Source organism: Ambystoma mexicanum, chromosome 11, assembly GCF_040938575.1.
Source record: "Ambystoma mexicanum isolate Mex_15411 chromosome 11, UKY_AmexF1_1, whole genome shotgun sequence".
Classification (NCBI taxonomy): Eukaryota; Metazoa; Chordata; class Amphibia; order Caudata; family Ambystomatidae; genus Ambystoma; species Ambystoma mexicanum.
This window is the reverse complement of record NC_090934.1, coordinates 1,002,214,093-1,002,241,694: the sequence shown is the minus strand read 5'-3', so window position 1 is coordinate 1,002,241,694 and position 27,602 is coordinate 1,002,214,093. Positions and strand designations below refer to the sequence as shown.

At 44.5% G+C, this 27,602-nt stretch overlaps 1 protein-coding gene across 2 annotated transcripts in view; it reads right to left on the bottom strand.

Moving 5' to 3' along the window:
- CTDSPL2 (CTD small phosphatase like 2) overlaps nt 1-27,602 on the bottom strand; it is an 896,843-nt gene that overhangs the window by 700,984 nt on the left and 168,257 nt on the right. Inside the window, exon 2 of one of the 2 annotated variants that reach the window (XM_069624196.1) lies at nt 25,518-25,643. The exons of the other annotated variant lie outside the window; for it this stretch is intronic. The gene's annotated coding sequence lies outside the window, so the exon portion shown is untranslated. The remainder of the gene's footprint in view (nt 1-25,517; nt 25,644-27,602) is intronic. 2 annotated transcript variants of the gene reach the window in all.

The window sequence follows — 27,602 nt, the reverse complement described above, 5'->3', positions numbered from 1 at the left end:
AGGCTTTCTAAATGTTTTCAAAAAAACTGTATAAAACTGTAATTTGCTTTGCAAATGAAATGGCTAAACTTGGTTCATGTGATTAGAAATAGATAAGGGCTAGATACTACTGCCTTTGCCCTCAACTTAGGTAAGTGACCCACCAGCGCGGACATGGGGTAGAAAACCTTGTGGGAGTTTAGTTAGATTGTTGGAGGGCAAGTTAGACTTAGGCTACACACTTGGTAGGAATGTTAAAATAACTTTGGAATTGTAAACCTGCGATACTTTGTGTGATAAAGGTTTGAGGATTACCATATCATTCAGCATCCGGCTTGACGCTACATCAATTTCTTTATGGTGTGGAATGACACGGTAGAAACATTAACATTTGTCATACCTGATTGACCGAATCCAATTCACGTTTGAGATTGGGAGCCCTAGCCTTCATTTTGTGGACGTACAGACTACTCCAATTGCTCCGGGACTTGTGCCTCTCTGTAGCATACACCCACAGATCATAATCTTTTGCATAGGAGGAGCTTCCATCCATCCACTACTATCAGAAGTTTACCCAACAGTCAGTTATGAGTCAAACTTAAGATAAACCAACATGAAAAACACCAATACAATGAACAAGCTCCAAGGAAGGGGTTACACAAGAACTAAATTGCTGGAAACAAGAAAACTTGCAACTAGAGAACAAGCATCCCTATTGGTGCCTCAAATTGGAGCAACCCAATTGGAATCCCTTTAGTATTTGTGAGCAAATACAGCACCCAAACTAGGATAAAGAAATCCATACTTAAACACTGGCCTCTACTCAAATGACAAGATACAACACCTCTGCCGAAAAACCTATCTTTGCTTTCCAGAAGCAACAATCTCAGACTTACTGGTTAAAACGAAATAAAAAAAGGGATGACTCAGAAACCCAAGAATAAGGGTAAGTGCAACAGGTCAAAGGAGACTCCGTTACACATCCACGCACGGCAGATGAGATTAATTTGCAGCATTACTCAACAAATAAAACAGAACGCAATATTTTCAAATGTCTGTGCGGTCTGCTGTATATAGGTCAAACCAGCTGCAAAGCAAGGATAAGGTGGAATGAACATAAATCCATTAGAACTTGTAACAATCTCCTGTCTCAAGACATTTTCAGCATCAATTATCACAGTTCAGGTTCCAAATTCTAGGGGAAATCAATATCACAAATCGAGTGAGCAAGAGCAAGAAACTTAACCAAAGGGAACCTATTGGATTGACAGACTAGATTGCCTCCAATGGCCTGAAGAGTTGGATTTGTTTTATCTGTGATTGACAATGTCTCACCACATTGGTACATAGAACCAGCAAAGAGCGCAGGGGGCTAAGGTTTAAACATTATGGTGGATTAACCCTGGATTATCCCCAGATATATGTAGTAACAGATGTTTCATAATATTTTTAATTGTAGCAGTAACCTTTAATTCATATTTCTAAAAGAAAACCATTTTAGCACATTCAGGCCTGTTTCTCAGGTATTTGTAGGCCCAGTTTTCTGTCATGGAAAGCCTTAAAACACAATAGTTAAAATGGTTAAGGGCAATAAAATTGTTAAGGGAGACGGTGCTTCTACCAACACGTGACATTATGCAAACAGATGTTGCAGGTAAAAGAAAATTAGGGAGCATGCCGGTTTCATTCCAGGAGAGGTGTACACTTCAAAATATAAAAACAAATCTTTGTCATGGTTATATGCATCTGTGATGAAAGCCCATCTCCAATCCAAAACAGGAACAGTGTACCTGTCGTGTGCAAGCACACTATCCTAGGAATCATCACTGACCAAGATTTCAAATTAAGTACAATGTGACTGAGCATGTTTCAAAAGGTTCAACTTTTCAGTTTTAAAGTAAGATCCTGATTTTGTATAGCGTTTCATATGGAATTCATCCCATAAAAGACTTTCACTCAAGCACATTTTAGATACTAATCGGATTAAGGAACTAACAGCTTAACGCTTCCATTAGAAATGCAAATTTTACTGAAGAGTTCACAAAGGGGGCTTTTAGAAAGATCAATAGAATGTCATTGGTCTTGTGTGGATGGTACTACTCATGGCCCAACTTGTGAATCAAGATGTGAGGTGACAGCTGATGCCCTCAAGTGAGGCCCTCCTGAGTCACCACAGTAAAGTAGTAGCCACGGAATAAGTCAATCATAATTGAAGAGATTGAATGACATCTGTACATGTGACATTTCCTTTACTGCATTTAGGGCTACACCTTACATTTCTGGGATGTCACATCTGTAGTACCTCAAGTTCTGAAATTTGATCGGGAGAACAGTATTTATTTCTAGGTGTCACATTACGCTTATGGTTCAGCTCCTGATGCTTTACTTGATTAGCAGCCACACCATGACTTGTTTACAGTTGCTAATTGGCTCATCAGGTATTGCAAATCTGGAGAGGTCCTTCAAAGTGTGCTGTTCAATTCTGCAGATTATGTAGCTTTGTGCTCAGTCCTGCACGGCCATGCCACTACAAACTGTTCCATGCACATTCACCATTTCATCCCATCTGCAATGTTTTGCTTCATTACGAAGTGGCATACATTACGAAGTGGCATATTTTATTAGGCCAGGTCACGTTTGCAATCTTATGCAAAGTGTGTGATCTGATTCTTGTGAAGTCACGTTTGGTTTGCAACTCTCTTAAACTGTTCCCATCAGCATCACAGCATACAACCTTTCAAATACAGAAAGTTCACTTTTTCTATACACCAACTTATCCTTGAGCTTCACAACACACACTGTTCTGCATAAGGATTGGTAGGCTTGTCGCCCATCGATACCCAACAGTATCAAAACAACTCAACCAAACTGAGGCTTCACCCTGCAATACACGTTTATGAACATTAAGGTTTTGCCGGAGCAGACAGATTTCTAAGAATGGCCTCCTTTCACCACTTGCTCACCTCCTGCTATGAAATCAACAACTTACTCCCCCACTTCTCACAGGACTCAAAGAACCATAAAGCATGCACATTTCAGAAGGCGCCTTTTAGAAGGCCTAACAAGACCAAGTGCTGCACAAATAATTTTCCTGCTCTCCCATTTAATGATACTCAGTTGGACTTTACAGTGATTAGGAGTAGAACCTGCCACTTCCCGATCGTGCATTCTTGAGGACCCATCGTGGGCCCTAACAGACCCTGCAAGGCATTTCTTGCAATTTGGGCACTTTTAGTCCCGATTCAACTCATTCTCTGCGCTGCAGCGCTCCCACAATCTCCCCCTGGGCCAGCTACCAAGCCTCTGAACACCCCCGTTCCCATCGCCCACCCCTATAGCTGCCGGCTAAGGGCTAGGCAAGGGGTATGTTTCCTGGGCACTTTCCATCCCAGTTTTACCATTCACCCTGGTGCCCCACCCATGCCAGTTTTCTCCAGCTATGGGACGTCATTGCTCTACTGCTGAAGCTTCCAAATCCCACTGTATTACTCCTCCACACTGCATTCTATTTCAACTTGGTTTCCCTCCCACCGCTGGTACTCCAGACCGCCATCAGGCAGTGCTTGCCCGCAGGTTCGCTCCTCTGAATCACGCCCCCCCCTCCCGCCCCCAAACTGGATTTCGGTTGTTACTCTGCTCCAGCATAATTCAAGACAACCCACCCCATCCTACCTAGACCCTCAACCCATCCTACCTAGACCCCCCCTCTTGCATCACCCATTCAAGCACCTATTCTGCCTTACACAGGCCATCCTCCCCGTACCCTTCCCTCCACCAGACCTTTCCCTCTTGGGACCCCTCCACAAGTACCACCCTCCCCTTGCACACGTCAACCTCGCAATCACCCCATAACCCTTGATTTGCATCCCTAACCTCACTCCGGGTACTCCTTGCAGCCACTCCGTTCAGCTGTCCCTCCAACCTAAACATATCCCCTACTAACCCAAATATCCCAAGAGTAGACAGCGCTACCCAGGTGTTTTCTATACAACATACCTCACCCCAACTCTCTACCGGACCCAAGACATCCACCAAACATACCCCCCCCCCACACCCTCCCCCAAGACACCCAACCCAGTGTAAAATCACTCAACCTGCTAAATGACACCTGAACTAACCAGACTGCATTCCCCCTTGCTCCTCTAGAAATCAGCTCCCAGACTGGTACCCTAATACTGTCACCAGAGCCCTCCCTCTCGACTAGGCCGCCGTAAACCACAGAAGACACTATCCCCCAACCCCCCACTCATTACAATATCCACATCCTCCTTCACATCTCACACGAGCCACCACACCCAGAGGACTCCGGATCACTCTTTGCACACTCACAACCACCAACACCTCTACCGTCAACGCAAACCATAGGCCCCCACCAAGAGAAAGCTGGCCTTCAAACGCAGTTCAGTCATGATACCCAATCGCTCTGTCAGACCTCAATACACCACTTACCCAGGTCATCCACATGACCTCCCCTAGCAAGCCCCCCCCCTTCTCTGCAGCTAACGCAGCAGCAACCTTCACCAATGACCTATATACCATCCACCTCGAAGCCCCCCCCCTTTCCGCACAACCCTTCACGTCAAACACTAATCAGCAGACCATGGTCAATGCCATATCTGTTGCTAAAAATCGCCACAACATGTACGACCTAATTACATATGAAGGCAAAGATATCCTCTTCATTACCAAAACCTGGTTCTCGCAAAAATAAGTCCATTCACAGACAGGAGGCCTCTCCCTCCCCCCAGGCTATAATCTTATTATGCATAACCGAAATGGCAGGGGGCTACAAGGATTACATTCAAGACCCCCACAAAGCTTTCTGGGGCCTGGGTCCAAAATATCTTCAACTCTCCCTCCACATATACCTTCCCACTCGAGCTCTTCGCTCCTCCACCTCCAATTCCCTCGGGGTCAATCACTTCTCCAAGCAATAATTTGGGGGTATATCTCGCTCCTCGGCTGGGGCCTCCATCTGGAACAGCCTCCCTGCCACTCAAACTTGAGAACTGGTTCCGGAAGCACCTCAAGACCTTCCTCTTTGCTTCTGCCTTTGCTTCCTCTCCCCTACTATGCCTGCTCTGGCACCTTGCATCTGGTTACTCTCTAATTTCGGGCACAGGTCCTTGCGCACCAATCCAAACTCCCACACTGCCTCCTGGCAACCCCTGCACTTGGGTCTGTATCTGTAAACCTACAGTACCCTTACTTGCACTTATCAGATACCCCTTGTCTGCACTTTAAACCTTGCTGGCTGCACTACTAGTTTTAGCCCTGGCTCAGCATTTTCAACCTCTCCCCTGCCCCCATCCCCTTGTCTCTCCCCTGCACTTGCACGTTCTCAATGTCACTGGGACTAGTAAGATCGTTTTGTCCTCCCATGGTCCCCTTCCTTGCCTCGTCGCGCTCTGAAACATGTCTATGAGCACGATACATATATATATCTCCTGCACAAATCACACCTCTCCATTTCACAGAGGCACAAGACTTCAACTCAGACCGACTCCCTCTTGGTAAAATTTCAACTCACCCCCTCACTCTGCTTCTTGCTCATATAGACATCCCCAGGCTACAACAGATGCTTTGCAGAAACTCAGCTGACAATGCTAGTGGACTTCAGTGTCTGGTTCAACGTCCCACATCCCCCAAAGAAACTATCCTTCTGGACAACCTGGATACACTACATCTAGGTAGTGTCATTCCCTACCCACTCTGCAGGCCATACATTAGACACAATCTTCAGCTCTCCAGAACTCATCTCACTGCCACTACGCCCACTAGTCTGACAGACCACCAAGCCATCTTCACTCCCTCGACCCTGCCTCCACCCTCGAAGCCCCTGGGCCATCAACCCACCTATCTTTGGGGAAAAAGTAAAAGTAACTCCTGACCTGGCAGATTCCCTACTTGCATCCCTGACCTCCAAACCACTCCAGTCGAGTCAGATCTCCATCCATCACTTTAATCTATGGCTTTCTGAAGCTCTGAGCCCACTCACCTACGTCAGATCCTTCTCTAGCAGACAGGGCCTCTACCCCAGATGGTTCACCTTGGCTCTTAAATCCCAGAACATCCTAGAATGCAGATGGTGAGCACCCCTTCACTGCTGAATAGACTAGCCTACACCCACCACCTCAAAGCATACCAGGTGGAAATACGCTAGCCCAAAAGAATTACTGGAATAGGCTCACCAGTGCACCAAACACCTTTAGGGAACTTCAAAAGTTTCTCTGCTTTCAATGTCCCCGTATGCACCTCCTCCACTCCCTCCCAAACACTCCCAACTGCCTCTGACCACTTCCACGACATAAACCTGCAAAGAAACATTGCTAATATAGTACTGTGAATGCCCCACACTCCAGCAACCACGACCGGCACTTCAGATACGCCTTCCGCCCACCCAGCATTCTCTTCCTTCTCCCCTTTATCCCACCCTGAATTTCTAGAACTACTGACAGCCACTTCTCAGGACCCCCAGCAGACCACCCATCTTTCTATTCTACTAAAAGAAATCCTATCCTCAATCTGTGCCGGCGACATCGCAAGATCTATTGTTAAGTCATCCCTCACTTCAGCCACCGTCCCAGCAGAATTCAAGACCTTGTACATCAAGCCCCCTTCTCAAAAAGCCCTCTCGACAACCCTTACCTACCAACTAGGCAGATCTCAAGCAAGCGATTCATAGCTAAACTAATCGACCAAACTGCCTACTCTGAACTATGCCACTTCACAGAATCCAACCTTCTGCTCGACCACACCAAATTCAGCTTCAGACCCAAGAGGAACTGAATCATGTGTAGTCTACATCTGGGATGATCAAGACACTCGGAAGGTTGTGCTGCACTAATTCTACTCAACCTCTTGGCAGCCTTAGAACCATTGACCTCCACCCACACGCCATTATCTTAGCATCAGGGACGCTGTTCTGACATTGATATACACCTTCCTCTTGAACAGATCCAAATACACATGCCTCCCTTCACCTCCCTGCCCCGTTGCCCATAAAGTGAGTCAGGGCACCTCCCTCTTCCCCCACTGTTCTTTAACTTCTACCAGCACTCATCCAATCCTATGGCCTATGTTGCTACAACTACGCAGACTACACCCAAATGGCCCTTCCTCTTCCTCACCCGAACTCACATGCCTCTCAGAAATCAACCATTGGATGACTGCCAACCACTTTCACAACCCAGGAAAAAATGTCATGTGCTGACAGAATACTGCCCTCTTCCCCCAACCCACCCCATAGCTATCCGAGGCGCTCATCTCCGCCCAAGCACCCACCATCTGGAATTCGAATGAGATTCCATTTACCATCTGCCACAAAGGATCACCTTGCTTTCCAGAAGGTTCTCAAGACCTGGCTCTTCCCTCCTGCATCCCGAGCAAGTCGACCTCCTGGGTGACCTCTCCCCAGACAGGAACGAGGGGGCACCTGATAGGTGGCAAGGATACAAGCATGGAAAGGATTCCTATTAAGGCCTTATGATATGCTCGGCAAGTCCACAAGGTAACTAGATTCCTTGATTCACTGGTACGTATAGCACACCATCACAATGGAACATAGCTGTATTCCTCACAGGGTGCAGCCACCCACCCACATACATCTGCAACAATCACTAAGCGACATCACCCAAACACACACCACTACTTCCAAAAGAAAGCAGCAGAGTCCCATGAAAAAATGTCAGTCCAGCGGTGCACACAATCACTCTCCTTGACTGATAATCTTTCACAGCCCGCATCCACCATTTGGATTTCCAAGGGCTGCTATCAGGGACCTAGTCGCTCCCTACCTACCTTTGTTCTGGCTAAACAAAAGGAACACTGTAGAATACTCCTTCACATCTGAATCCTCTGAAGTGCATTCATCCGAACAGCACTTCACATATCAAAGTAGACGCTATGTAAATGCCTTAACTTAAACCTATGAATGACTGATGCCACGTTGTAAACAACTAAAATGGCACAGTCGTTGAGCTACTTTTCCAGTTATTTTAACAGCTCTGTTGCTGGAAGCAGCCATGTAGAATGCATAAGTGATCAGTGGCAATATGTTTCAACGTGATAGGCTTTCTTAAAAGTCTGAAATTTTTTTATTTTTATTTTGGTTGGTTAATTAACCTTTCAAAACAAATATTTTTATAAAGACAAGAGTTAAATACAGTAAAACACGAATATGGATAAGACAAGTGATGATTATCACAATAACATTCGTATCACATAGCAATGACAAATGTAAGACAATATATTAAAAAATAAATAATTACTACATGCATTTCAACAGTATTTCTTGGGATATATACCAAACCCATTTCTTTGTTTAAAGCACACATGCTGCCTTACATCCTGCAATACTTATGATTTTTAAATTTCAATCAATGAAAATTGATAGGGCGCATTCCATCAATCTATTTCTCATAGCACGTGTAAAGAGCTGGGTTTAAGAATTGCATGGTCGCTATTCTTAGTGAAATTTTCGGTGTAGCAAATAACTCGTGCCATAATTCATCATTTGACTGAGTTATGTGATGAAAACGTGTTAGTTTGTTGATGAGAACTTCTGTTTTTTCAAAGCAACACACTCGATTAGTATATGTCTTAATGTGTCTTTGGTATCTGATGCTTTGCAAAATCGACAGTGAGTTTTCCACTTGAATAAGCCCTCTTCTCAGTAATATTTGATTTGTAGGCCATAAATCCAAAAAGTGCTGTCAAAATTTTTCAATTTTAGACAACTTTGTTGAGTACAATGCCAGTCTAGTTGATGTAATTTCAGTTTGGCTTTAGTAGGATTAAGCAAGAGATCTAGCGAGATACTCGCTTCAGTTATATCTAATATTACAGCAGCTCTCCATTTTACAGGGAATGGATGCTCAGATCGCATTAGATAGTTTGCCAATACAGTGAGCAAGTTATTAGCTAAACCCAGTACACATTTTCGAAAAGACAGCATCTCTTCCATGAGACTTGAATGTGTATAGATAGATTGCCTAACTCAAAACGAAGGAGAGCTGTTAGAACCGAGTTGGGGAGATTCATTACTCTTTTCCAAAACTTTGCTTCCATTTTATTCTAGTAACATGGTTTGAGGCAGCCAAGCCTCAGCCCCATATGTAATGATGGGAACTACTTTTTGATGGTAAAATATTAGGATGTGTGCACATGAGAATTTACCATACTTGTACTGAAGGATCTTAGCTTGCGAAATTAGGGTAGTCAATTTACCAATTATGTTAATTTGCTGAGGTTTGTCATGGAATTATTGAATGTACCAAGATATTTATATTCATTGACTATAGTCAGTTGTTGCTTTTTCACAAACCAGTCCTATTGTTTTCTTTGCCTCATTTGAGTTTTTCCCAGCTTCATAATTTGGGGTTTCTCCAAATTTAAGATTAGATTCTTTTTATCAGCATACTGATCTAATTTGTTGAGCATATTTTGCAGACCACTCGGCGTCTGTGATATGAGCACGAGATCATCTGCATAAAGGAGCCATGCAACGATCTGATTTCCAAGTTTTGGTACATCATGCAATGTTTCCATAAATTCAATTCCTACATCAAGTATGAACAAATTAAATAAGGTAGACGCAAGTATGCAGCCTTGTTTCAGGCCGCGTTCAGTGTGGATTACTTCAGATAGCCCATCCAGATTCAATTTCACCTGCATAGAGGTGTTTCAGTGAAGCAAATTTATTATTGACACAAGAGACAAAGGACAATCAAATTTTATTAGTTTTTGAAGTAGTAAATGTTGATCTACGGAGTCGAATGCGACTCGGAAGTCTACATAAGCTAGGAAGAGAGGTGTTTTTTTTTTAATCGCATATAGCTCTTTAATCGCATTCAGTGTCGTGATGTTAATAGCAGTACTGAGGCCTGCAACAAATCTAGTTTGGAAAGGGTCACGACGGTTCTCATTGATTGCCCAGATATTAAGGTCTCTTAATACAATTCTGGTGTAGATCTTCCCTGGGGCATCAAGGAGAGCTATCGGGCGATAGCTAGCCGGATTAGTTCGGTCTCCTTTTTTATATATTGGTACTGTTATAGCTCTGGACCATGACGGCAGAACACTTTGCTTTATTTGTATGGCTTGGAAAACAGCATACAAGATGGATGCCCACAGCACCAGGTTCTGTTTTAGGACGAAGTTTGATAAGCCGTCGGGGCCAGGAGCTCTAGAAGAGCTAGCCTTGTTTTTATAAAATAGCACATCCTCTTACTCAAATTTAATCGAGAAAGCAGTATTTGCCAAATCATAACATCATTGTACAGTGCTATTTTGTGGAGAGGCATACATATTTGAGAAGTAACTAACTCACCTCTTTTCAGATACACCATTAAGCTGTGATATCAACTGAGGACGTACTGAGCCCACCTTTATCAATTTCCAAATTTGCGAGGATTGTTCATTCTTAATGGCTTGAAGCCACTGTTCACCATCATTTTGGTGCATTTGTGCCTTATGCGCTCGTATCAAATTTTTATACTTTGTTTTTAATTTACGTAGAGACAGTTCCCGATATTGCACCGGAAGAGATAAAATCTGTCTTTTTTGTCTCCGAAATAGCATTTTTCTGCATCTAACACATTGGTCAAATATATGGGAGTGCGGATTAATGGGCTTATTAATGCCATGTGCAGAGGAAGAGGCAAATGAATGTATTTTATCAGTGTACTCAGGCGGAACAAGACCTTTCTCTAAAAGGTGTTGACCTTTTACCAAACTGCCAGAGAGCGATTCCAACGCAGAGCTAGTCCAGTGTGATCTATTTTGTTGAGGATTTATTGTTAAATTCCTCAACTTTTTTTGTTGCGTCCGTGAATCATGTCGGGAATGAATCATAAATTCAGCCATCAACATCAAATGGTCACTAGAACTAGTTGGCAGTACAGAAAATTTAGTGACTTAAACAAATCATCCTCTATCCCCATACATATAGTCAATTGTTGCCCTTTGTGAACCACTTAGCCAGGTATGAGATGGAGGAGTATCAGTCTCTAACGCTCCATTTAGCATCATTAGATCCCAAGTCTGAACAAACTCAAGCCACTGAGTGACTCGTTCCGAATTCCTCTTTTTACCAGGTGCTAAAATATGAATATTCAAGTCACCGGCTAGGATCACGTGGACAATGTTCGACGTAGTACTGATTTTTTCCATAATTGAGTTCAAATTTTTTTTTAAAAAAAAGTTTGAGTTGTGATTGCCATTGGGTTCCAATATATATTAACTATTGCAAATCTTGTGTTCTGGATCATTATTGAGCATTGTAAAAAGGAATTCGGGGAGGGCCAATCTGCTATATTATTTGTGGTGACAATATTAGAGATGGTAGCAAGGCCAGACATTGGTCTTCCTTTTTGGCCTTTTATCGCAGGAAGTAAGTGAATATAATGATTATCCCATGATGGTGGGACACTTAGCCACGTTTCCTGCAATAACACTAAATCATGTTTTTTTAACATGCAGTTGGAATTGTTCAATAAATGTTTATGTCCTCTGGTGTTCCAGCTCACAATAGATATTTTGTGGAAAGGACAGGCATCCTCAAATTCTAGTTTCTTACAATGACAAGCTAAGGCCGAAGTGTAGTCAGTATTAACTCCCTGCTTTACAGACTGCTGCAGACTCTCATTGGAGAGGCTCTCTTTTGTAGTTGGAATTAATATAAATCCCAAGTCAAATAGAGCAGATTTTGCAGACCAGATTGTATTATAAATGATGCAAGACTTTATCCAAAGACACGATCGAGTTGGATCATCATCAGGAATTCAACCTGCTATATATCTCCTGAAGATACATCTTCTAGACAGGGAATATCAGAAAATATCTGTAGAATACTCATTCTATTCATAGTGTATACAGGAAATAAACCTCCACGGCAGCTTAGAAAAAGTGAGTGCATTTGGGGCATCCTTATATTTTTAAAGCTCGCCTTTGAGCATGCCCCCTTGTCACATTTTGTATCTATATGCAAACTGTAGTGCTTTCCTTCTATTGGCAGTTTGAATGATACATTCTTGGAACTCATCCTTTCCTCAGGAGCCAATATCGGATCAGAATTGTTAATAATCATGGTTTTCATAGAGGATTTGAGTGTCTTCTGTTCCGCAGTTAGAGCTACTAAACATTCTTTAATTGTACTTAGAATGTCATTTTGCAAATTATCCTGAGTGTCAAATAATGTAGATTTTACAGGCAATTTTGCTTTTATAGCCTTCATTTCAGGCTTAGTAGGCAAGCTCACATTACTTGCTTTGATCTCCTTACCCAATATTGACATTTTCTTAGATGCAGAGGTCAATTGAACTAACTGGTGACTCACAATCGGGGCTGGATGATATTGACTCATGTAATCGTCCACAGCTTTCCTAAGTTCTTGTCTGTTAAGTGTGGATTCAGATTTTTCGTCATTGCTCACTGCCTTAGTTTTTAGCATGAGGACAGGTTGAGATTCAGAGAGCACACTCTAGGCTATTTTCCATACCCTCTGCGACCTGTACCAACTTATCCAATGGGGAATGCGATAGATCAACTTGAGGCGCATTATCTTCATTTTTAGCCTTCCTTTCTCTTTCTTGGGTCTGGTTTAGGTATTTTTTGGTTATAGCACTAGCTGCCACTGGAGCACTTCACTGGTTTAGACAGCGATTTAAAAAGCTGTCTTGTTTGGCCACTCATTCACACCTTTGGACTTTTGATTTTTAGTTTTTTTCTGATTAATCCTATGTTCAGATTTCTGATTTCCTATGTTCAGATTTCTGATTTAAGGCATTTTACGCAGAGATCGTATACGCTTCTTTGCTAGGTTTGATGTTTTTTGATTTGGGCAGAGCAACATCAGGAACCTTAACCGCCATGTCTGCCACACTTAACTGGAGCAGGGGGGATTATCGCTGCCACTTCCAAAGTTAGTTCCCGTATGATCCCCTCAACACAAGGGACCACAGACTGTGCGTTGTGGGTTCTTGCCGGCTGACTATTTGCAGCCGCAGATCTAATTGTTCAGTTAAACTTTTATACATTGTGGATCTCTACAAATTGCTTTGACAAGAGTGCCAAGTCTGTTTTATCGGACACTTGTCTCTGAGCCAAGAAATCGCCACATGTTTTTTGCCAACTGGCCATATGTTCTAAATTAGTGTGAATTAAATTCACTTTTGAGTCTAACACTTCAAACAATTTGGCAAGTGACATTAATGCCGTATTCATGGATTCCAATGTTATCAAAGAGGGTTCCTTGATTTGGGTGCCCACAATTACAGCCAAATTATTTCTAATAGGTCTCCTAGGTGTTGGAGGGATATAAGATATAGAAGATTCAGATTCTGATATGTTCCTGTCCTGGAACAATACTGGCGATTTAGAAAGATTGGATTCGTCTTCCTTGGCTGAAAAACAAGAGTTCGATGATTCTAAATCGATAACCACATCTGTAACAATATCCAATTTGGACTTATTCAACATTGGTACAATTCCAGAACGAGCATTTTGTAATATCATGGTGTCCGACAATGAAATGTTACATAATTGTTTAGCCGCGTTATCATAATTCATAGCCAGTACAGTCGGTGAGCTCATTAATGGTTGCTGTGCCACTAAACCTTCTTTGTTGTCTAAAAGGTTGTGCCTCAGCGTTTGAAACGCTTAGACTTATCAGTTCTGTCAATCGTGTCAGAGGACCAAGAGAGCGCAATGCCGTAAACCCAAAATTTCGAAGATCACCAATTACAGTATTGGAACGTGGTGTCTGTTTCTTTGACAAGCATTTATCCCAAGGTGCACTCTTCGCAATTGGTTGTGCCGTTTTTGGCATAGAAGCCGGGCTATCTTTTGCGGTAGAGTCAAATAAGGCACGTAGCCGTCCAGGACATGGCACGTCCGTGCATAAAGTGAACATTAAAGTCCTTGAATATCACACAAGAACAGTAAAGGCCTATCGTAAGACTTGTACTCCACCAATACTAATAAGTCATAAAGACTGACAATTCAAAGCTGAGGAATATGGTTAAAATTACCTTCGCCCTGCTATGCTACCCGCGGAAAAGCGGGACTTAACGGGGCTTCTCGCGTGCGCGCGCAACCACGTATTTATGGCCCCTCCCAGTAGGTGTATAACCAATAGCCTAAATACAAGCAGAAAAAGTTATATTAGCATATATTTATGTTAGCTTATATATCAGGCTTCCTTGAGCGTGTTTTCACCTTCTGGGAGTTCGTTCAGTTTGCAGAAACGCCGAATCCGTATTAATCCACAGGAGCTTGAAAAGTCACCCGCGGCAAAGCGGGACTTAACGGGGCTTCTCATGTGCGTCATAATTAAGTTAGTAACCACCACCACCCCCTCCCCCCCCCGCCTCCTCAAATGCTTCTTCAGACCCTTAAAATCTGGAGCTCCCTTTGATTTACAATAACTGGGGGAGAACAATGCAAACCCGCCTTTAGATTCACATCCCAGAGCAAGGTCCTGCAAGGTTCCCGGCCACCAGCTAAAATAACGCAACGTTGGATTTGCCCGGCTTCATTATTTACAACTGGGGCAAGTTGAACTAAGCTGACTCTACAAGTTGTCGGACCAGGGGTTCATCAGCATTGTGTGATTCTTAAACTTAGTCTTATTACTGCTATTGGTTTAGTTCAGTAGAAGTTGAACAAATAATGTAGCAATCTTGCACACTGATAACAATATTAACTTGGACTTAATTATATGGTGTCAATGGGTATGGAGTGATCAGCAATTCTGGAAGCAACTCAAATATATAAACAGCAATCAGCAATGTATTGGTGCGTGATCTGAAATCAGCTCAAAGTGATTCTGGCATACAGATCACATCTATAAACATCTGCGATAGACTTTATAATTGTTACTTTAGAACGCGTTTAATACCGGGGACCAGTTTCTAAGCGCAAGCCTGAGATTTGAACCTGTGTTGCTATGCGTTTTCTTGCTTCCAAAATAAATGCACTGCCCCCGAGCTATCCTCCCGGCCTTGCAGTAACAAGTACCCTGCTATCATGGACATGAAAACCTTTCAATTGAATAAAGCACCTTTTAAGAATATTCATTGCAACATCCTGAAGGGCTTGAACGAGGCAACTCATGCTATGAGCTGAACATTGATTTGTTATAACAGAGGCAAGGCTATTTTATACGTACAATGTGAAGGAAGTTTTTGATCATGTGAATGACCATTGTGCCAAATGCAAACACCTACCAAGTTCAGTTTGACTCACTATGGTGGCAGTAAACCTACTCTGAACTATATTACCCCGGTATCTGGTCTTTCCATCTAACACCTTTCCATTAAATTGCCCTCCCCCCACTATACAAAAAAAAAAAAACATTAAAACGTTAGGAGCTGGACGGAGCCTAAATTTCAGCACTGGACAGCTCCATGTAACATTTTAATGTAGAAAATAAGCGCATCGAAATGCTATCTTTCACATTTAAAAGTACATATCCATTTGATGGAAAGGTTTCGATGGATATGTACTTTTAATGTAAAACATTACATTTTAATGCTTTTATTTTCGATGCTTCTTTTTCAAATGAAGTGACCATAAACCTATAACCTCTGAAGGTAACTGCACTGTCAGTGCCAACATAGAACCAAAATACGTTTGTGATTATTTTTAGCAGTACAAAAGCAAACCAGAAGAGGATTATGCTAAACCAAGTGTATCATAAAGTGGATGCATAAATGAGTGGCAAGTGGTGGTACTGGAAGTGGAACCATCAGCACAAGATCCATTCTGAAAAAAATATAAAACTAAAATCGGACCCACAAGCACTATATTCCAATTCATTTTAACACTGGGGCAGGGTTCGAAATATCTGCGAGCCCTTTAGCTCCTGCTTGCAGCCACAAAGAGCCTGGTTAGCTTCACAGCAACAGCTACCAGGACCTACATTTGACTCCCTGCCCCAACCGGTCCCAGACAAAACTACCTCCCAGACATTAACTGTTTACGAACGTGAATAAATGATTAGGAAGCACATGAAAGCATATTTAGTCCTATAAAATAGTCAAAGGTTTATAGTATGGAAGACTGCCAATGTGATATCTCCTAGATTTCCAGATAGAACTGATTACTGGACTATACTGGATGCCCAGTAGGTTTTGGCTCCTGCTGATCAAATCCTTATTTCGACCCCTGCAAGGGTATATAAAGTTTTGCTGGGGGTGAAGAGAGCCAAGTGATCGTCTTGCTCAAAAACACTTTGTTGGATAAGCAAATGGTGGGGTCGGGACAGTTCCAATTATAATCTGAGAACAAAAATCCAAGAGAAGGTAGTCATTCGGAAGAGGCAGCCCCAAGCAAACCTTGAAAGGGCATGTGAAGCTAAGTGGCTGAAACTGCCATTAAACCAACTAGTTACACATTAACATGCAACAACCCAGGGCTTAAAACTTAGCAAGACTACAAAGGATTCAGGAGTTTCACTAATCATCTAGAAAACGCTAATTGGCAAACCATACTGTTTCTAGAGCAGTATGGACTGGGTTGCCTGTCCAACTGAGATACTTCCATGGAGTGGACATTGTTTTCAAACATCTTTGTACTGGTTATTGAATTTGAAAAGTTACAACGTAGAGAAAAAAATGCAGCTTTTCCGAGGACTTCGGGGGAGGAGGGGGATGGGGTAACGGAAAGGTGGGTGGCTTACTATGCATAATTCACTCCTTTTAGCGTGCCATTCATAAAAAAAAAGATGGTTGAATGGATGGACAATTAAAAGTTGCCTTTTAACTGAAGTGGTTGGGCAATGAGGAGTGGGACATCTGAGGAAGGGAATACAAGAACTGTAGCCATGTTCTGTATAGATATAGCACAAGTAACCCTAAGGCATTACTCAACTGCAACATAGGCGGTTAAATAAAAGCACAACTAAAGTGAAGACAAGTGAGCAGGAGGAACTGCAGGGTCATTTGTAATCCTGAAAGATGCATTTGACAAAATTGTTCCGCTGTTTTTTTTTTTTTTAAAACAGGGGAATTGTTCATTTTCTCAAATCTCAGGCAACACAATTACAGAGAATGGGGCTGAAGCCAGCAAACCCAAACACCCACTGTTTTTAGGTTATAAGTTATTCAGCCTTCTAGTGGGCGAATATAGGTAAATTCTGGATTAAATTAAGAAATTTTGCTGGGAAGGACATTTATGGATAAAGGTGGCAACCTTGGATAAATACAGGCCCGCCTCCCAGGAAGACAGAGGAGCTGGTTCAAAATGGCAGAGGTGAAAGGGGAAGATTGACACTGCTCTGGCAGCAGTATTTTGTGCAACTTGTTCATTGAGAACTGAGTCCATCCCAAAAATAAGGCATATCAGATACATTTTAGCACATTCAATCTGTTTCGGCCTGCGCCAGACTAAAAAACACAGCCACCTTGGTCACAAGTAAAGGTAGGATTATCTGTGCTCTGAGCAGAGACTTAAGTCACAGCCAGGCAGCACTCTGGCCTCCCAATTCCTGTTAACCAATACAGTTTGGGAGCAGGTAAGCCGCATCCTAGCCGAGGTGCTGCTCTGCACATTGGTCATACTTAGGCAGCACACTTGGACAAAACACTGCTGGTTTTGACATGAAAACCAATCAACTTTCATATCTTGTTTGTGCTGCCTTCTTTGCCGATTTCAGCAGATCCGTACCTACCCTTTTATAGTTCTGGTTCGACTGATAATTTCTTACAGTGAAGCATTGTCCAAGATAATTCTGTAGCTAATTTGACACTTTTTCTAATAGATTTTGAAGGTGGGCGCATCCCACACCCATCATATTCCACCTCATGGGATCGCCGTTCTGTGGATCACCTGTCATTTCACTTTTTAAATGCCCCCCCCCCGGGGCCTCACTGCCGCTAGTTCATGTGGCTTTAACTTTCAAATCCGGGCGAGAGACACTAGACCACTACTGTGAGAGCCTGTCAGAGGAACTACGATTTGCTCTGTTGCATTGGACCCACAGCTGATAACGCTAGAACCCCCACAGAGCACGCACATTTTTTTTTGCACATGCAGTCTGCTCCCCAAAGTCTCAATTTTCTCTAGCATTTATACTAGTTGAACTTATTGATCACCCACCCACCCACACCCTGGTACTCCTTGGCCAACTCCTATGTAAATTCAGCACCATTTGCCTCCCCCCACCCCCCATGGGCATGCCTTCCTCAGCTCAGGCCTCTGACTTAGTCTGTGAGGCGCCATTCACGGACCAAGTCGCCTTCAGAAGATCGTTCTGGTCATGTGTGTAAGGGATCTGGATGAGGAGGAAGAGTATAACAAAAAACGCATCCGGTGGCACTGCCATTGCACCACTAACCTGCTACTTTGCCTTGCTCCTGTATGACATGCATTACTTATCGTAATAGCATTTCTGATGATTGTATCTGCTTAGATTCACATGGTGTGCATATGGTCCGACATCCAGTGGTAACCACAGAGTATTGCATATTGTCTTTCGGGGACCAAAAGGGGACGTCGGCATAGACGTGTCTGAAACACTATCCCCTATAGTGGCGTATGTAGTACCCAAAATCCCTCACGCGCTGAGATCCGTCCGATAGTATTTTTTCTGCCATGAGAGAGCCCAAGGATATAGTGAGCGAGTACGTAAAGAGAAAAGTAGTAAGAGTCTGTTCCTTCCACCCCGAGCGGGGAGGTAGGGAGCGAGGGCGCATGTGAATCTAAGCAGATACAATCATCAGAACTGCTATTACGGTAAGTAATGCATGTCTTCTGATGCTTGTTAATCTGCTTAGAATCACATGCTGTGCATAGACTAGAGAGCAGTACCCGGAGTAGGAGGTGGGTAGTGAGAAGGAACAGTAGATAAAAGATGTCTTAGTACTGCTTGTCCCACCTGAGAATCAGACCTAGAATGTGTCTAGGCAATAGTATTTTGTAAAGGTGTGTACAGAACTCCAGGTTGCCGCTTTGCAAATGTTCCTCTCGAGTCCATTTGCAATGAATGCTATGGATGCCCCAGTGCCTAGAGTAGAGTGTGCTCTAGGCTTGAAGGGCAGTTCTCTCAGCAAGAGTAACATAGTGTGATGAATTTGACAATCCACCTTGAGATAGCCGATTTAGAGACAGGGTCCCCTTCTCTACCAGCTGCCACTGAAACGAAGAATTGTTTAGTCTTCCTTAGTGGTTTAGTTCTTTCCAGCTAAAGACAAATTTCCCCGACCAAGTTATCCAGAGACAATTCCCCTTGGATCAGTTCTGGGGGTACCTGGAGGCGTAGTCTTAGCATTGGGTGTTCTCATGAGAAGTGAACAAGTCCATCTCTGGGAACCCCCCCCCCCCCCATTCTGCGAAGACGTTGGACACCATGTCTTCGTGCAGTCGCCATTCATATTCTTCTGGCAGAGGAAAATCTCTGCTGAGTATGTCTCGAGTTCCCCTGGAACATGTTGGGATAACAAAAACATCTTGTGTTTGAGAGCCCATATACGTATGTTTTGGGACAGTTTGGATAGCCCTGGAGAGTGAGTGCCCCCCTGTTTGTTCAGGTAATACATTGCCGTAGTGCTGTCGGTTAGGACCAGCACGGTCTTCCCTTGCAGCTGCATCTGAAAGGCTGTCAATGCTTTGAACACCGCTAATAGCTCCAGTAGGTTTATATGGCTGGACGCTACTTGAGGGGAACCAAACTCCGTGAGCCGTCTGTTGAAGCAGCTGAGCTCCCCAACCTGTGAGACATGCGTCTGTCGTAAGTGGTTTACACTGCAGGGGTGGTGAAGATTTTCCCTTTCAAGAGGTTTTCTCTTGACTACCACTGCAGAGAGAACGAGGGCTGGCGAGACAACTACCAGATCTTCCCATTGTCCACTGGCCTGACACCACTGGCTGTTGCGCCACTCTTGCATGGGACGCATGCGCAGCCGCGTGTGGGGAACCAAGTATATGCATGACGCCATCATTCCTAGCAAGCTCATTGCTTTGCATACCGTCACCTCCCAACTGACTACATATTGAGGAATCTGAGAAAGCATGTTCTGAACCCTCTCGCTGGAGGGGAAGACGAGACCATCTTCTGTCCGAATCAGAGCTCCCAGAAATTGTTTTACTTGGCTAGGGACTAAACTGGATTTCTTTTTGTGGATTGAGAAACCCAGGATGAAGGAGATCTACTGTTTTTTGGGTGTTCGAAAAACAAGCATCGAACGAGTCCCCGGTAATGAGCCAGTCATCGAGGTAAGGGTAAACTGGGACTGATTTTACTAAACACTTTACTAAACACCCTTGGCGCTGAGGCGATACAGAAGGGGAGTACCTTGAATTGGTAATGTTTGTCCTGGATCGTGAATCTCAGATATTTTCTGTGCGCTGGCAACATTGAAAGTATGCATCTTTCATGTCCAAGGTTGCCAAGAAGTCCCCGTTTCAGCAATGGTATCACCTCCTGCAGTGTTACCATGCAAAACTTCTGGGGTTTTATAAACTTGTTCGCTGGGCGCAGGTCTAGAAGAGGGCGCATGGTAAGATTCTTTTTGGGTACAAGGAAGTACACTGAATAAATACCCTCGTTTACCTGAACAATAGGGATGGTTCTATGGTGTCCTTTTCCAGCAGTGCTTCCACCTCTTGGATCAGGATATCCAGATGTTCTGGTGAAAGGCGTCGTGAGCGTGGCGGTCTGAAATGTGGAGGTCGAGCGAATTCCACACAATAACCGTGGGCGACTGTCTTTAAGACCCACTGGTCGGAAGTCATCTCCTCCCATGCCTTGAGGAAAGATGTTAATTGCCCCCTGACCGGGGAGACATGGGAGGGGACCTGGACTTGGTCATTTCTGGCCAGAGGCTGTGGCTCCTCTGGGATTGGGGCCTCTGCCTTTACTGCAGTTGAGCCCTTGTGGGGTAGTAAGTGGGACTTCCAGATTACCTGTGCCGTAGTTTTGACCAGCACAGGCTTGCCCTCGAAAGGACCGCTGAGAATTATTACCCCTCTGGGAGGAGGGTTTCTGTGTAATTTGGTGCAAGGACTTTATAGTCTCACGCTCCTTCTTGGCGGTCTCCAGCGCTTCATCCACTGCTTTCCCGAAGGGGTTAGTCTCCTCAATGCGTTTAATAATGAGGGAGGCTTGAGTTTCAGGTCTAAATCCTGATGTCTGCAGCCATGCGTGTCTTTTTAGAAGAGCCCCTTGTGCAAGAGACCGGCCTGCTGTTTCTGCAGTGTCTAGGGTGTTCTTCACCACATTCTGGTAAACCAGTCTTTCTCTCCGAAACAATGGTGAGAAGCTTTGTCCTGGCTGGTTCCGGAACCTCATGGAGGACTTCCTGCAGTAAGTTCCAATGGGCATCAGCATAGCTTGCTATTAGCGTAGTGTTATAAGCAACTCGAATGGTGTATGCAGCTGCTGATGCGACATGTTTGCCCAAGGCATACAACCTTTTAGATTCCTTGTCTGGTGGAGATTCTCCCGTGGCAAGGGGTACCCCTGCCCTCTTTCGAGTGGTAGTCACCACCAGTGAATCTGGGATGGCATGCCCTTTGATGTAGAGGGTCGGAAGGAGAAGGTTGAAATAATTTTTCGACTCTCAGGTTCACTGCCCCGTGTCTGAGCAGGTGAGACCAAGGAGGGAGCTACCCGTCTCTTAATTGAGTTAAGGAGGGGAATGGATTGACTTGCTGAAGGTTTTTCTTTAATGATGTACTCCACAAAATCCTGCTCAGGTACTGCCTCCTGAGTGACAATCTTGAAGAAATCAGCAGCTTTTTTTTTTAACATGTTGTTGAATGCCATTTAGTCATCTACAGGAGAGGCCTGGCGGAGTGGATGGAGGAGAGTCTAGGTACAAAATATCAGAGTTCTGATCTTGCTGTGTCCATGGGTCCTGTCCTTCCTGCTGGGATTCTTTCCAGTTCTCCGTAGCCTGTTGATCTTCATAATTTGAGAAAAGAAGCTTCCTCTTCTTAATTATAGATGTCTATGTGTCCATATGGACAATGTCTTCCTGTTGGAAAACATGAGGCTGATCTTCCTGAATTTGTGGGTTAGGGTCTACCCGAGCCTTTATCGGGGGAGGATGATCAGAAGAACTGATAATCCGTTCCAGCCGATCCATACACCCTTTGAATTTTTCTGTGGTCCATTTCGAGGACCCAAACGGGCCTACGTGAGGAGAAACATTCTCCGTACCACGGCGTCGAGGGGAACTTTTCAGGGTGTCAGAGAGAGAGGCTCTCGACTATCTTCGTAGGCCTCATCGGAAACAGGACCAGAATCCGCCAAAATCTTTTCCGCGGTTTGTCCCATGACTTTAGGCGGAACAGGAATAAGGCCCACCACCACTGTAATTCTTCCGATGCTACTTTCAATAGTTGCCGAATCTACGTCAGACAAAGGCTCCAAAGATTTACTGGCAGTTGTAACACCGTCCGCGGCGCTAGAAGGCCTAGGGGTCAGTTTTCCGGGTAGATGCCTAGCCGTATTTTTTGGGCCTATTAAGGCCTTTGAAGACGAAGCGTCGGACTCCCACACTTCGACGTATGTAGGTTTTGGGGTAGCACCCTTATTTTGCTTAGATTGCCCAGTCGCCAAACGCTGCTGCGGATGCGGGGAAGGCTTTGGATCTGAACGATCGAGGGAACCGGCGAAGTTTTCAGCGGCCCCGTTGGCGCGTTCGCCTTTTTTGATGAAGGTATCGAAATTAGCGTATGGGTTGTGTGCTTAGTGCTATGCGTTTGTCTGCCCCTGGCGCCGGGTGTAGTCCCTGTAGTCAGACCAGAGTCGAGCCTTGAAGGGTCAGGGATGGGCGTGGTGGACTTCTAGGTCCGCCTCAAGATCTAACACATCCGAAATGCATGTTTGGTCATCCGAAGTACCCCCGTCACTTTCAGCTGGCGTGGGAAGGGGGGCTCCACGCGTGACATACAGTACGCGGCCCACCGCTTCACACGGCGCTCCTTGAGCCGAATGAGTTTGCGCGCCGCACACTGCTTTTTATCGTGCTCTAGGGGGAGACAGGCGTTGCACGCCCTGTGTTCGTCCTTCCAAGGATATCTAACCCTACACTTAGGGCAGAATCTAGAAGGAGCCCTTTCCATAGCCAAAGGAAAGGATGACCAGACCAATAGGGAAAAGAGTGGAACAGAGGAAAGACATAATATGGCCACCCCGACCCCACTCTCCCTACAGTAATGGTCGGCCAGAGGGCCCCGACCACGTGCAAAATCCAGCCGCCGGATCTAGGCGCCGAAATTCACAGCTGTAAACGATTCCCCCGTAGTCTTCATCGAAGATGTTCTTATTGGGCGAAGGGACTTAACGGGGAATAAACAGACAATTCGGTAAGATGAACAATGTCTCTAGTAAGAGTTCCGCTATAGGGCGACCAGATATCTGGGTGGAAAAAACAATCTGAGGGACCTCTGTGCATGAGGGATTTTGGGTACTACATACGTCACTATAGGGATAATGTTTCAGACACGCCAATACTCTGCGGTTACCACTGGATGTCGGACCATATGCACAGCATGTGATTCTAAGCAGATTAACAAGCATCAGAAACACAGGTGTATGACTGCTTTACCAATGCTACGCATACACCCTTCATTTTCTGCAACACATTTTTAAATATTCTGAATGGGTCAGGTTATGTACTTAAAGGGATGGTTCGCCTAAAATTTCTATTTCAAAAATAGATAGGCAATATTAAAAAAAATACTTGCACTTTTTTAAAAAATTCCTATGTAAAATTTTGAGCTAATTTGCAAAAGCACGCACATGGGCGCATCCATTTTGTGAAATGGATGCCTGCCTGTGCTGGCTTTTGCGGCACCAATGAAGGAACGCGTACAGCACCAATGAAGGCAAAGCCACCCAGTGGTAGCTTTTGTTTACTACAGCTGGCTGGCTTTTCCTTCACTAGTGCCGCAAAAGCCATCACAGGCGGGCATCCATTTCACAAAATGGATGCGCCTATGTGCTTGCTTTTGCAAATTTTGAGCTTGAATAAGCTCAAAATTTTACATAGGAATTTAGAAAAAGTACGAGTATATTTTTTTTTATTATTGCCCATCTATTTTTGAAATAAAAATTTTAGGCGAAACATTCCTTTAAGACCACTTCAATGTGCTACACGTTTTGCAACAGCATTTTCAACAAGACCATTTATGCATTCATGAACTATGTTTTACAATGCATTTTATATGAAATTCTATTTTCTTTGTTTCTACTTTTATGGGTTTGTGGCGAATAAAATTTGATTGTGATCTTAATAGGACACCAAACATTTACATCTGTATTTATAGATCAGTGATGTCAATTACGATCAGAAAGGCCTTACAATGGCATTGACAGATGGGAGGCATTCAAGTGAAGGGTGGCTGTACAAACGCACAAAGATAAGTGGTGGGCCAGTTTGAGGTTGTAAAAAAAAAAAAGCGGGGCATATACCAGTGACAGCAAAACCAGAAAATAGACATACGATATGGGAAAGCGATTCACACTAAATGAGTTTAGTATGGGATACATTACTCACCGTAATCGTATTTCTGATGCTTGTATCTGCTTAGATTCGCATGCTGTGCATAGGCCGACATCTAGTGGAAGCTGCAGAGTATTACAGTTTGTTTTTCGAAACTCAAAAAATAGGTGTCGACACAGGGAGTGCCTGTAATACTATGCCTAGTGTGACGTCCACTGTACCCATGATCTCACGCATGTAGGACCCTCAGATTGCATTTTTTCTGACAAGAGGTAGCATGAGGAGTAGCGCGAGTACAGATTATCCAAGCAGATAAAAGGAAGACAAGACTACAAGCATCCATGCGCCTTCTCTCAGAGGGGAAGGAAGAGTGGGTCGCATGTGAATGTAAGCATTACAAGCATCAGAAATATGATTACGGTGAGTAATGTATCCCTTCTTAGGCTTGTGGAATCTGCTTAGATCACATGCTGTGCATAGATTAGCAAGCAGTATTAGAAGGAGGTGGGATGTGAGAAGGGTCCTGCGCAAACAGAAGTCTTAGAACCGCTTGTCCCACTTGAGTATCTGTCTTGGAATGAGTGTCAATGCAGTAGTGCTGAGTAAAAGTGTAAATACAGCTCCAAGTAGCTGCTTTGCAAATGGTGTCAAAGGGTACATTTGCGATGAAAGCCAGAGTGGCCCCAATGCCTTTTGTAGAGTGGGCTCTAGGCGTAAAAGGCAAAGTTCTTTCAGAAAGGGAGTAACAGTTGGATATATTTACAATCCACTTCGAGATATCACCTTTAGAGGCGCCATCTCCCCCTTTGCCTGTAGCTACGGAGACAAACAGTTGATCTGTTTTTCTTAGCAGTCTGGTCTTGTTTACATACTAGAGGACCGCTCTTCACACATCTAGAGTGTGTAGTTTCACCTCAGCAGAGCTCTTGGGCTCTTGAAAGAAAGCTGGGAGCTCAATGGACTGGTTAACGTGGAATTTTGAAATAAACTTAGGCGAGAACCTAGGGTGTGTACGTAGAACCAGTTTATCCTTATGAAGAGTAAATAAAGGATCCTGCACCGACAGAGCCTGAATGTAACGCTCACCTGATTCCCACGGAGGCGCTGGTCTAGGCAGGAAGGTGTCTGACTCGAAAGGTGATGTGCAGGACTCGGTTGGCTTCTGGGGCTGAGCCTCTTCGCAATGTGTGTTGAACTCGAAGGGTGAGATTTCTGCAGGTGAGAGAATATGGGGGTTAATGATCTGGGCAGTTGAGTTTCTCTCTCTATTCCCAGCTTCCCCGTAGAATCCCCCAGGTCAACGTGCTCACCTTAGATAGGTGCCACCGGCGCCAGGACAAGGTCCAAAAGGTCCCAGTGGGGACCGGCTGGTGCCTAGGATTAAGGTTAGGGGCCTGCTTCCAAGGACGTTGGGCTGGTCCTGACTCCTTGGAAGCAGTGATCATGACACTGAATTTCACTGACCCTTCTGATGGATGTAATGGCTACTAAGAAGGCAGTTTTATAGGTCAGGTGTTTGAGACTGGCTTTATGCATGGGTTCAAATGGTGGGCCCATGAGCTTAGCAAGCACCACATAAAGGTCCCAACCCGGTGGTTGGTTAGAGATTGGAGGGTGGAGTCTCTTTACCCCTTCCATGAAGGCTTTAACCACTGGTACTTTCCACCACGAAACCTTGCTGTGGGAAGTAGTGTAGGCAGATATCGCTGCCAGATGTACCTTCAGTGAGTGGAATACAAGGCCTGTGTCCAGCAGGTGGAGCATGTATGTGACAATATTGGAAGGAGTACAATCAACTGGGTTGAATTGCTTATTCTGGCACCAGACAACAAATCTTTTCCATTTATCAAAGTAATAGTACCTTGTGTTCGGTTTCCTAGATTCCTTTAGGATATCCATACATCTCTGTGGTAAAATGCTGCCAGGTTCGTTGGGTTGTGGGTGTACCATTTGTCCTTGGTGCTGGGACAGTAGGTTGTGCCAGCACGGGCGTCTGATGGGTTCGCACACGGCTAGTCTGCGTAGGTGTAGGAACCACGGTTGCCTCGCCCACATTGGAGCAACTTGGATAAGCGTTGTCGATTCCCTGTGCATCTTGTTGACCACCTTCCTCATAAGGGGGTTGGGGAAAAGCGTAGGCAAACATCCCTGACCAATCCATCCATCCATTGGGCGTTCCCCTTGGTGTGGCTGTGGGAACCTGGATGCGAATCCTGGCCATTGTTTTTTTTCGCTTGTGGCTCAGAGGTCTGTAGTGGGGAAACCTCACCACGAGAAGATGTCTTCTACGACTTCTCTGTTTAGCGACCACTTGTGTTCTTGTGGGAGAGGATCTCTGCTCAAGGCGTCTGCTAGAGAATTGAGATCCCCTGGAACATGTTGCGATGACAGGTAAATGTTCCGTCTGAGTGCCCATATCCAAATTTTCTGGGCAAGCTTGGACAGATTTAGCGAACGAGTCCCTCCCTGCTTGTTTAGGTAGAACATTGCAGTTGTGCTGTCCGTTAGGATCTGCACTGACAGGTTTAACAGGTGGGGCTCGAACGCTTGAAGCTCTCTGAATACTGCCAGAAGCTCTAGCAGATTGATAGGATTCTTGGCCACTAAGTGAGACCAGAGACCCTGCGCTGTGTAGTGAAGTAGGCGTGCTCCCCACCCTGATAGGGATGCGTCTGTAGTGACTACAGCTTGAACCTCTGGATCGTAAAAGGCTTTCCCCTTTGACAGGTTCTCTTTTGTCCACCAGTGAAGACTTTGTACTAGTGTTGGCCAAACGACCACTAGATCGTCCCACTGACCACTTGGCTGAGACCACTGTTTCGCCAACCATTCTTGCATGGGACGCAGGCGCGCGGGGGGACCAGATAAATACAGGACGCTATCATGCCTAGCAAACGCATCACTTTGCGTACCGTTATCTGGCGACCAGACAGAGGAATCTGCAGTATGTTCCGAATTCTTTCCTCTGACGGAAAGGCCAACTCCTCTTGAGTTTTTAGTACAGCTCCTAGGAACTGTTTGGAGGTGCTTGGAACCAGGATTGATTTTTTTCTTGTTTATGGAGAAACCCAGTTCGAAGAGGAGGTCGATCGTTCTTTGAATGTTTGAACTGCAAATTGCTTGGGTCTCCCCGGTAAAGGTACACTGGGATTGCCTCCCTGCGTAGGTGTG